Source organism: Diuraphis noxia, unplaced genomic scaffold (genome assembly GCF_037042655.1).
Source record: "Diuraphis noxia isolate RWA-SAM2 unplaced genomic scaffold, SU_Dnox_SAM2 contig0001, whole genome shotgun sequence".
Taxonomy (NCBI): Eukaryota; Metazoa; Arthropoda; class Insecta; order Hemiptera; family Aphididae; genus Diuraphis; species Diuraphis noxia.
Window position 1 is genome coordinate 15,093,248 of NW_028301711.1, and position 13,391 is coordinate 15,106,638.

The 13,391-nt window shown below is 29.0% G+C and overlaps 1 pseudogene; it reads left to right on the forward strand.

Annotated features, from left to right (window-relative positions):
• The first annotated feature begins 9,039 nt into the window (after nt 1-9,039).
• On the forward strand, nt 9,040-10,914 carry LOC149059909 (uncharacterized; annotated as a pseudogene).
• The last annotated feature ends 2,477 nt before the right edge of the window (nt 10,915-13,391 follow it).

Below are 13,391 nucleotides of genomic sequence, written 5' to 3' on the forward strand. Positions count from 1 at the left end.
TGTATCTTAAATAACGTACAAAAACTGCTGATTGTAGATTATATACTAATATAGTAATATATCACAGCAGTCTACCGAAACGTTTTTTAAGTAACTAATAATAATAACAATAATTAGTTTTTGCCATAAATTATTTAATAAACAGTTTATAATATTTTGTTGTCATTATTAATTGTTGTTTTCATAATATTATTTGAATAATTCTAGTCAAATGTTATAATTTTCTGAACATTGATAGTTGATACCTGGATGTCAGAACATTTTTAAATATAGTTAAAAATAAAAACATTTATGATTTTAGATTTGAATGTGGTTTGTTTGTATGTAATATTATAATACAATATCTTATAATATTTAATAACGAATCATTACAGATACTAACCAATAAACTAGCTGAAAACTTAGGAAATCTAGAGAACAAAGACGATCAAGACAATTTAATTTCCGGTGATACAACATCTATTCTAGACAAAACAATAGATAGTAAAAACTTCAATATAAATCAAACAAATTGCATAGAACCGACTAAATTAAATAATAATTATAACAATAAAACCGAACCGGAATCAAAAATGGAATTTAAACCAATTATCCATCAACCACAAACTTTTTCAGGGAAAATGGGAGAAGACGTTGATTCTTTTATAGAAAATTTTGATTTAGCCGCAATAATAAATAACTGGAGTGAAACAGAAAAAATTACGTTATTACCATTATATTTGAAAGATTCGGTATCAAAATTTTTTAAATTAATAAAAACCAAAACACCAAATATAAACTGGGACCAGACAAAAAAACAAATCAAAGAAAAATTTTACTATTATTGGGAATGATAAACTACTTAGAATACAATTAAACCAAAGAAAGTTAATGGAGAATGAAACTTTAGATGAATTTATAATAAATATGATGGAACTTTGCTATAAAATTAATCCAAATATGATAGAGGAAGAAATTTGCGAGAAAATATTGGCGGGCTTACCAGATGAAATATACAATAAAATAGAAATATTAGATAACACTAACATAACTAAAATATCAGAAAATTTAAAAAGATACGAATTAGCAAAAATGGTTAGAAAAACTGATGTAAAACAAAATTCAAGTATAGATAGATTAAATGAAGAGATAAACATTTAAAAAAAACACATTCAACAATTAACCACAGATAAAAGGGAAAAACCAGTACAAAATTATACAAATAGAACTAATTACAATGGCGAATTTTATAATCAACAATTTCCAAGTCAATATTTTCCACCGTATTTTAATCCGAACCTTCAAAACCCTAGATTCACATACAATCAAACTAGCCAAAGTATACCAAATACATTTACACAACAACAAAATCGGTATCAAAACTATCAACACGGGAATACTCCAAGGCAGATACCGACGTGTTATGGATGTGGAAAAGTTGGACATATTAAAAGAAACTGCCATGACCAAAAAAACTAAAACTCCTGCAGGCACCTGGGTCTGTAAAGGATATACCTCAAAATACCAGGAATAACAATAGTATTATAACCAATAAAATAAACCAAGTATTATATAGTTGCTATAAAATAAATGAACAAATAAAATATAAAATTGAAATATTAGGAAAAATTAACGATAAACCGACATTGCTACTGTTAGATACAGGAGCTAGCGTGACAGTTATAGATAAAAAAAACTACATTAATTGACAATATTAAACCAATTAACGATATATACTTGGAAGCAGCCAATAATTCAAAATTAAACATTTTAGGCTCTACGATAATTAAAATACAAATTACATCAGTCATAGTACACCATCAGGCAGTGGTAGTAGATAATTTATGCGCCCCAATCTTATTAGGTTTAGATTTTATGGTAAAACATGTAATGATATCCATATATCATACACAATGAATATTTTTTATAGTCAATTAATATGTTATTGTAATTATAATTCACTAATGTATAATTTAAAATCTAAGTACAAAATGTCATGATATAACCATTATACATATCAAAGTACTATTTACAATTTAAATAATCTATAATCACAGTAAACATACTTTGTTCCACAATAACAGTTATTATAATAAAAATAAAAATACGATAGTGACTACAAAAAAGCAGCATAAAACGCCCTTCCACTGGCTCTTTACCAGCCAGTCCTCTAGCGTCTTACACACGTACACTTTCAGTACGTAAATGTGTAAAGGACGTCCATGAAGGCGGCAGTTATCATTTTTTCAAAGTGTGGTCACCATCGTAGTTGTGTTTTAATTCAAAGAAGTGTGTTCTGTTTCTTTTCTTATAATTATACTCAAATTCTATCTTCTCTTTACCCCTGGAAATCTGTCGACTTTCATCATCAGTGCAGCGCGAAGCAAATACACATTCATCTTCGCAAAAGGTAAAAGGTTATATTACTTACAAATCCGATCTCTCTCTATATTGGCAATTTAGTTCTAAAATTCAATCATATATATTGGTGAGTTTCATAAGGTATTTTATATTTATATACATAATTAACTAGGTTCATCAGAAGAACAGTTGTGTTCTTCATAGATAATTTTGTAGTTACTTGTAATAGAATTCACGACCCCAACAATAATACTTCCTCTAATAGGAAAAGGTAATTAAAAAAATATAGGTATACCTTCCTACCTCCTTATTATTTTCATTACAAAGTGACGCCCAACTCGTTGGTTTTTTTTTTAAAATTCTTATAAGTAAAACAATAAATAAATATTAACTTCACACATTTATGTAATTAAATTTAAAGTCATACACTCATGCACATATTTTATAAACATATTTTATTAAAATACACTGTGTATTTTTTTTTCTCTCTCCCCATTTAACCTGACGTCGTACCTATATTGCGATTTGTTAAGAGTATTTAATAAAATAAAAATTTAAATAAGTAAAACATGTCATATTTTCAAATAAAAAAATAAGAAGGTCGTGTTTTATTACGACTCAAATCAATTTCTTATCCTAAACAAATAGACAGGCACATAAACTAAAATCTTATAAAACATTTTTATACCTATAAAAAAAAAAACACGTTCATGTCTACTCCAATTAAAGTTAATAATCTTAATAACGACTCTCCACAAAACTTAACTCCCTCAATTACATCAGACTCTATTGACAAACTAGAAAATTCTCAATTGATAATTGAACTAGATAAAAGAGGACTAATCACCACAGGTACTTTTCCCGAGTTAAAATTAAGACTTTCGCAGTACTTAAGTGGAGTATCTCTACCATCTGATTTTACTGCTCTCGTAAAACAACATTTTTGGCCAGTAATAAATCAAGAAAAAGTTAATAAAATGGATAGTAAAAAACCATATATTAAACCAGATACTTTTTCTGGATCAACCTTAGAAAACATAGATTCTTTTCTAAAAAAATATGATAGGGCGGCAAAAATAAATGGGTGGACAACTGAGGACAAAGCTCAATATATAGTAGCGTTTTTGGAAGGACCCGCATTAACTTTTTACGAAAACTCACAGCATAATAATATTGACATTCCTAAATGGGAAGAATTAGAAAAAACTTTTCGAACAGAATTCGAACCTATAGCCCAAAAAGATTTAATTCGTAGTATGTTAGAGAAACGTAAACAGTTAGACGACAAACAAACAGTTGCATATATCAATGAAGCAGAGTCACTATGCTGACGCGTAGACCCTCTTATGACACAAACTGATATGGTACGAAATATCATGAAAGGGCTTAAACCAAATATTGCTAGATATATAGGAATAATGGAAAATTCCACAATTAACGAACTTAAAAATAACATTAGAAAATATGAAAACTTAGAATTCATAATAACGGGCCAAACTTATCAATCTCCAGCGGAAATAAAAGAATCCATTTTTAAAGAACAACTTAATCAATTAACCACTCAACTTAATGACAAAATTAACATTTTAAATGAAAAAATAGTAAAACAAGATGCGGAAAATGCAAAAATTCGAACACAAAATTATACACAATTTCTCGACAATGATAATCCTAGATTTCGAAACAGAAATAATAATAATCTCCCTTTCTATACACCACCTAGACAGCCAAATTACTCACAACGTAAAACAAATAATTTACCTCAACAAAATTTAAATAACCCTCGAAACAATTTAAATTATAACTCTCGGCCATATTTTAATAATGTCATAAAACCTCAAATCGAAGGCTGTTTAAAATACGGTCACATAAAAAAAGATTGTCGAATAACATTAATAACCAAAACAAATATAATCCAGTTACATGTCAGTTATGTAATAAGGTAGGCCATTCTGCTCCTACATGCTTCCAATATTTTCCAAATCCAAAAAACTAATAAATTGGTCAAACAGCTCGACAGACAACAGCTGTTCCCCTTCATCGTCAAAAAACTCAAATAAAAAAATTAATTATAAGATAAATAACATACCCGAAGCATTAAATATTCAAGCTAATTTCAATAATAAAAATATCACAGTAACTATTGATACAGGAGCTAATATTTGTTGTATTAGACACTCCCTTGTACCGAAAAGTCAAATATTAAGAAAAGAAAATATACAATTATCAGGACCCGATAGTGAACCTTTAACAGTATTTGGATCCACTATAATAAACATAACTATTAATGACCACAAATTTCACATTCTAGTGCATGTAGTTAAAGATTTATCTTGTGCAATAATAATCGGAAATGACTTCTTACACAAACACAAGGCTAATATAAATTTTGAAAACCAAACTATTATTTTAGATAACTTTATAATCATAAAAACATATAATAACCACAGAATCTCAAATTTAAATAATATAAAAGAAAAAAACATAAACTTATTCAATGTAGATCCTTCCTATTCTTTAGCTCACTGCATTTCAGCTGATTTAAAAATGAGTAAAGGAATTGCCGCCAATATAAAATCCATATTTGGAAATGCAGCACCTATGTTATCTCACCTAAATCCTAAAATAGGTGAAACAATACCCATAAAATTAAAAACCCGCATGATCTATTTCCTAATTACAAAAAATAGATATTTTCATAAGCCAAAAATTGAAGACATTAAAACTTCTATTCATAGACTAAAACTTGCAATGATAAAACATCAAGACCATAAATTAGCTATACCTACTATAGCTGCTGGTCTAGATAAATGTAATTGGTCAATAATTAAACAATTAATATACTCAGAATTTCATAACAGCAATATCAATTTACTTATATGTTATAAAAACAATACTGAAATATCAAATAATTGGAAAACCAAAGAACACAATGATTTATTGAATATTACTAGAACTTTTAAACAAATACCTATTCAAAATAAAAAATTAAATAACTTAATAAGTAGGGATAATGCCTACACAATCTTTAGTAACTATAAACCTAAAACCAGGAGAAAATGTTCTCGGAGACGGTAATTGTAGAATTTATGCGATATGTAATGCCTTAAACGACGGAAAATAAAATAAAATAACTTCGATTTCACAAATTTTAGATATTTTAAACTTAACACGACTACCAAACTATTATTGGTCAGATGACGAATTAGCTTCAATCGCCAATTACTATAATCATAATACATACATTTATGACGACACTAATAAAACAGGCATTATATATTGTAATAACAATAACAGTACTAGACCATCGATCGTATTACATAATGTAAATAATAACACACATTGGATACCAGGTACAAAATCCACACAAAAATCACATAAAATTCCCATTAAATATATCACAACTAATAACTTCATTTCTCTTAAAAACATAATAAACAAAATAAACATCTTCGTTAATAATAATTTAAAAACACCCATTACGGTAAACGATACAGATTGTCATAAAAACAATTTATTTAATGGTGATAATATTAATTATAGAGTGAATAAACAAACAAAAATATTAAAAAATGATTTCATTCATAACAAAAATACATTAACTAATAATGATAAAGAAACAATTACAGATTGTGAGGGCACTCCTATAAAAATATCTCCCAATCTTAATTCAAATCAACATAAACAAGTTATAAAACTATTAAAAACATATATTCATTTATTTACGAGTACAAGCGATACCTCTAATGTTAAACCAGCAAACATTGATCCTTGTGAAATAACTATGAAACCTAATTATACGGATCCGAAGTTTAATGCACCACATAGAGTCTCTCCATTACAAAGGGAAGAATTAAAAACTCAATTAGATAAATTACTAAATGCAGGAATAATTCGTCCAATAATTTCAAAATTTGCAGCTCCTGCCTTTTTAGTTAAGAAAAAACAAAAGGATTCTTATAGGCTCGTAGTTTCTTATAAGGAATAAATGAAAGAGTTGACACAGATCAGTACCCAATACCAAGGACGACAGATCTATTAAGAGCTTTAGAAGGATCCGAATATTTTACATCACTAGACTTAAACAGTGGATTTTTTCAATTACCCGTTAAGCTCGAAGACCAATATAAACTCGCTTTCACATCAATCCATGGCCTCATGACTTTTACAAGGTTACCACAAGGATTCAAAAATAGTAGCGCCATTTTTCAAAGAAAATTAAATGAATCTTTTTCCTCTCTATTATACAAATCATTAGTAATATACATAGATGACCTAGCATCGTATGGTAAAGATTTCAACAGCGCACTATTAAACTTAGAAGAAGCTTTTAAAATTCTAAATTCTATCAACTTTTCATTAAAAACAAATAAATGTTATTTCTTTAATGATAATATAGAACTGCTTGGTCACGTAATATCACGGGAAGGTATAAAACCCATAAATACTAATTCCAAAGCAATAACTGAATTTAAACAACCTAAAACACAAAAAGACGTAAGATCATTTATAGGAATGTGTTCGTATTATAGGAAACATGTTAAGGATTTTGCCAAAATTGCACATCAACTTACTGAACTAATAAAGGGTGATAAAAAAATGATATGGCAAAAAGAACATGAAGAATCTTTTAACAAATTAAAAATATATTTAACTTCTGAGCCTTTACTTAAACATTTTAATGATGAAAAAGAAGTTTATCTAATTATAGATGCTTCAATCATGGGGTTAGGAGCTTGCCTAGAGCAGCCATATGAAAATAATATTTTACATCCAGTAGGTTATGCATCTATAAAATTACTAAATAATGAAAAGACGTATTCTTCAACTACTCTTGAACTATTGGGACTATGTTTTGGAATTATGTACTTTTGAGAATACCTATGGGGTAGAAACTTTACTATATTTTGGGACAATATTAGTCTACAATATTACAAAAATTTAAAAATTCCTTCAGCTAGAATAGCTAGGTTAACGCTTAAACTTTTAGATTTTAATTTCAATATATTACACAAAAAGGGTAAAGAAAACAAGGTCGCAGATGCTCTATCAAGAAACGCGATAAATTTTATATCAGAAGTAGATAACGAAAATGAAAACGAAATTATAAATCTAAATTCTTATGACATAAAAATATTACAACACGAAGATCAATTTTGTAGTGATATAATAAATGCCATTAATAACAAAGACGTAGAAACGAATATAAAACGAAAATCTAGGCAATTTTCAATAATAAATGATATATTATACCACAAACATTTCTCGCCGCCAACAAATTTTAAAAACATATTAGTAGTACCAAAATCATTAATTAATGACATACTCAAATCATACCACGAATCACCCATGGGAGGCCATACAGGGATAGCCCGTACAACTCATAAAATACAAAATAAACATTACTGGCCGACCTTATCTAAAGACACGACTAATTTTATAAAAACGTGTCATCAATGCCAAAGTAACAAAAGACTAATTGGAAAACCAATTGGCCAATTACAACCAATTATCACTTCTAACAGACCTATGGACAGATTAGTCTTTGATTATTTAGGACCATTACCTGCTAGTAATAAAAAGAAGTATGTGTTAGTAGCTGCCTGTAGTAACACTAAATACATATTTACTAAAGCCGTAGAAACTGCTACGGCCCACTCTACTGTTAAATTTATTATACAAATTGTCTCTCAATGGGGTTCTTTTAGACAATTCTCGTCAGACAGGGGCACCCATTTCAAAAACAGTACGGTAACTGAGCTACTCAATAAAATAGGTATAAAACAGACTCTTTCTACTGCATACTTTCCGGAAACGCAAGGATTCGTAGAAAGAGTTAACGGAGTTTTATGTAACTCTTTAAAAAACTATCTAACTGAAAATAATCAGTCCAGATGGTCTTACTTCTTACCATATGTAACACTTTCATATAATTCAACCCCTCAAACCACAACAAAACAAAGCCCATTCTTCTTAATGCATGGGTTTGAGCCTTCCTTTCCTATAAACAATAAAATAATTCCACAAGGTATTCCATATGATATAAATAAATCATTAATGGAATTAAATGATGTTAGAAATAAAATTCCAAACATAATACAAATCGCGCAAAATACACAAAAAAAATATTATGATAAAGCTCATAGAATCCTAAATTTTAACCCGGGAGACTTAGTGATGGTTAAATTCCCATTCGCTCAAATTGGAAAAACTCCTAAATTAGCATCCTCATATAGAGGTCCTTTTGAAATTTTAAAAAAAATATCAAATTTAAATTACAAAATTAAATTAGTACTAAACAATAAAGAAACGGATGACGTCATTCATGTTAGAAGACTAAAACCGTATTATTCTAAATAAACCATAATCATTATTTATTATATTTTAATTGTTAAACGATAATCATTATAACTAAGATTCCTTGTAATTAATATACGGTATTTAAATTTTAAGTGATTTTATTTATTTTTTTCTCCACATTGTTTATTTATCATTATATTTTATATATTTATGATAAATATAAAATAATTTATTATTATATCATTTCTTGCCATTACAAAGTTTAAAATAGATATTTTTTGCTACAATTGATACAAAATATTTAATTTTATGTTAACTAAAAAAAAAAAAAAAAAAAAAAAAAAAAATTGTAATACAATTTCAGCTATTACAGATTGACAAATCAATTCAACAATAAAAATGAAACTTCAATCTACAATCATATTCCTATTAGCATTGTCAAGCGTATATGGCTTCATAGCATATGACTGTTCTGGACCCAAACTTAACATCACCTCGTTCAACAGCCTACATATTGGTAAATGTCAAGAACAACCACCCCCAAGAACAATTGAATTACCAAGAATCAAACTTCTACAAAGAGCTGAAGTCCGAACAATTATATAATATTATAAAGCATGCTTCATATCAGTAGATTATATCATCACAAAATGCTCCACATTCAATGGTGCTCAAGCAGTTGAAGGAGGATTTTTTTCGGAAATAATAATGCTAGGCAATGCACAATGTTCTGAGATACACCAACGATTGGTATACAACTTCCCCAATGGAGGGATAGTACTAGGATTAAAAATCAATCAAACTACATACGTAACCCATACATTAGCTGGAAGCATAGACAGAGATGGAAACTGTCAAGGATCCACTTTTGCATCAGATAGAGGATCTTGGAAAAAAGTCATAGTTCAAGGAAACTATAAAATACATTTAAGCGAGGGCATCGCAAATGCTATTAGCAAGGATAACGAATTAGTTCTACCTACGGGTACAAAACTAAAACTTTCCGAACTTTATGGGTTAGACACACATAAAGGAGAAATAATATGGAACAACAATCAATTTCACCATAGCTGCGATGTTCAAGATTTTGATGTGTTATACGATGGACCTGCAACCGTAATGATCTCCTAACCACCTCATTCAACTTCTGAAGAAACTCAAACCTTCCTAGTAGAAACACAAATCATAGTATTTGCATTAAAAAAAATTAAAAAAACTTTTGCCTGTGAAATACCAGTTATTCTCACAGAACACCCACAGTTATTCATTCTCATGGACATTTCTTTTATGAATCACTTTACTATAAAAAATATAATACCTCAGAATACAGACTTGATGGTCTACGTAAACACAAAATTTGTGTATATCGAAAACTTCCTCAAAACAACGTTAATTTTATTATACTCCGATTTGGTCAAAAAACAGTGCGAACTAGAGAGAAAAATACTATTGCAACAACTTTCACTAGCAACTTATAGCTTATCCGAATTTGCTTATTCAATGGGCGAAGGTCCCGGATATATCATGTTTTAATGAACTTCCTATAAAATATAAGAATAAAACACACTTTATGGCGCCAAAAACACATACTTTACAAACATACGGTACCGAAATGGACTGCAACGAACTTTTACCACAAGCGTTCCTTCTCGACGGGGAATGGTTCGGGTTTGCTCCGACACCAAGGGAAATAAAAGTACCACAAACATTAAGACCATCCACGACCTGGACTTGGACATACAAAAGTCCAGAAGCTTTGATGATTGCAGGAATTTATACACAAGACATAATGACTGCACTTCAGAAACATCTTCTTTTCCACAAGAAATTGAGTCAGACCAAAGAAACATCGCAAGACAATCAATGGGCTATAACTTTGTAGATCAAGGACTAAGACTAAAAAGTCTATTAGACGAAGATACTATTGGTAAGATGGTTGAAAACAAATTACAAAAAATGTGGGGATGGTTCACTTCTTTTGGAACTTTTATATAAGGACTGTTAGGAATATTTGTAATTTGGAGGGCATTCACTACAGCAATAAACACGGGTTTAAATATATTCATACTATATCAAACTTTTGGATGGAGTATAAAATTATTAGCGGGCATATTCTCAAGTTTAACACAATATGTTATGCACAAGGCCCACAATAAACAACTTTACAAAGAATTAAGCAATCCAATAAGCAAGTCACCTAATACAACATTATCTGAAATCCAAAACAAAACCTCAACACAGCATTATCCAAATATCAGGACAATATCACTTTAAAAGAAAGAACTCATATCAGCTATAGACATAGTACAATTGGCAATGCTAATATCAACTGTCTCATAATATCTACATTCAACATCAACCATTATAACTGTAAAAAAAAAAAAAACTATCATATAATATGCATTGTAATGTATTATATGGTTAGCTACAATACTTCATTATATGATACCATATTTCATTGTACAAATCAAAATGTACCTTTTATTTGTATTTCTAATTATATTCCATTTTATTGCATGCTAATACCTAGATTCTAAACTATTATACAAAAGCGTTATATCTTATAGTTATTTCACATTATATTCTACTATACTCTTTATACATTATCTTAATATTTATTTACTCAAAATTACACGATGATAACTTTTTATTTAACCCCTTAATACAACTATTTAATCTCTAGATTATTAAATCTAACAATGTACATTTTTATTTTATTACTAAATTTCTATTAATTACAATTTTATATTTCTTATTGTAAAATTATTTATCTCACATATTTTAATATTATATACATTCATTTTTTTTCCCCTTTCGTTCACATGTATAACTACATGCACCGTTATGAGGGCATAACATAAAAAAGACCGGGGTGCATGTAATGATATCCAATATCATACACAATGAATATTTTTTATAGTCAATTAATATGTTATTGTAATTATAATTCACTAATGTATAATTTAAAATCTAAGTACAAAATGTCATGATATAACCATTATACATATCAAAGTACTATTTACAATTTAAATAATCTATAATCACAGTAAACATACTTTGTTCCACAATAACAGTTATTATAATAAAAATAAAAATACGATAGTGACTACAAAAAAGCAGCATAAAACGCCCTTCCACTGGCTCTTTACCAGCCAGTCCTCTAGCGTCTTACACACGTACACTTTCAGTACGTAAATGTGTAAAGGACGTCCATGAAGGCGGCAGTTATCATTTTTTCAAAGTGTGGTCACCATCGTAGTTGTGTTTTAATTCAAAGAAGTGTGTTCTGTTTCTTTTCTTATAATTATACTCAAATTCTATCTTCTCTTTACCCCTGGAAATCTGTCGACTTTCATCATCAGTGCAGCGCGAAGCAAATACACATTCATCTTCGCAAAAGGTAAAAGGTTATATTACTTACAAATCCGATCTCTCTCTATATTGGCAATTTAGTTCTAAAATTCAATCATATATATTGGTGAGTTTCATAAGGTATTTTATATTTATATACATAATTAACTAGGTTCATCAGAAGAACAGTTGTGTTCTTCATAGATAATTTTGTAGTTACTTGTAATAGAATTCACGACCCCAACAATAATACTTCCTCTAATAGGAAAAGGTAATTAAAAAAATATAGGTATACCTTCCTACCTCCTTATTTTTTTCATTACAAACACAAATAGTCATGAATTTAAAAGACAATATAATACTACTCAAATATGAAAATCAAGAAGTTAAATTACCAATAAAAACTCAGGAAGTAAAAAAGGATATACAGGAAACCAAACCACAATACGTTTCCCACGAAATACAAAACGAGTATCAACAATTTTTATTGCTTAACAATAATGAACAAAACTTTAACCATAAATATCAGGAAATAACTGGCGATTTGTTCAGTGATCAGTCAAGTGACGCCATCGCTCATTGCGTCAGCGAATGCCTAACAATGAATCGCGGTATCGCTTTACAGTTTCGTAAAAAATTTAATAACATCGACAATTTAATTTTACAAAAAAAAGGTGTAAGGGAAATCGCATTCATTAAAAGAGAAAAACGATGGCTATTATACTTAATTACAAAAAAATACTATTACGAAAAACCAACGTACGATAACATATTTGCGACATTACAAAACCTGAGAACATTTTGCTTAGAACAACAAATTAAAAGAATAGCATTACCAAAAATATGCGCGGGACGAGACGAAAAAGAATGGCCCATTATTTCCGGTATGCTGAGGTTCATATTTCGCAATACATGCATAACAATATCTATTCATAACATCAAAAAGCCAATATTAAATTATAACGAAACCACCAACACAAATAAGTCAATATTAAATAACAATGAGTCTACCAAAAAAATTAATAATAATGGAATGGAACTTGTTTTTACCGACATTATTGACCACACACTGATGGAGAGTATTTTATTTGATGCGTCACACTTAAATAAAATCGAAGAAGTACCTTCCGACGGTGATTGTGGTGCACATGCAATACGTGTATGTTTGAGGGAAGAAGGGCTAGAGGTATCCACAATAGAAATACTAAGAAAAATTAATATACCAAATACAAAATCGGGATATTATATGACAGAAGATGACTTGGCATATTTAGCAGACCAATTTAATAATAATCTCTAAACACAAAACACAGATAATAACGTATTAAACACTGCTATAATATATTGGAAAAAAAACCGACCGACGATAGGAGTAATTCATGAAAATAATCATTGGACTC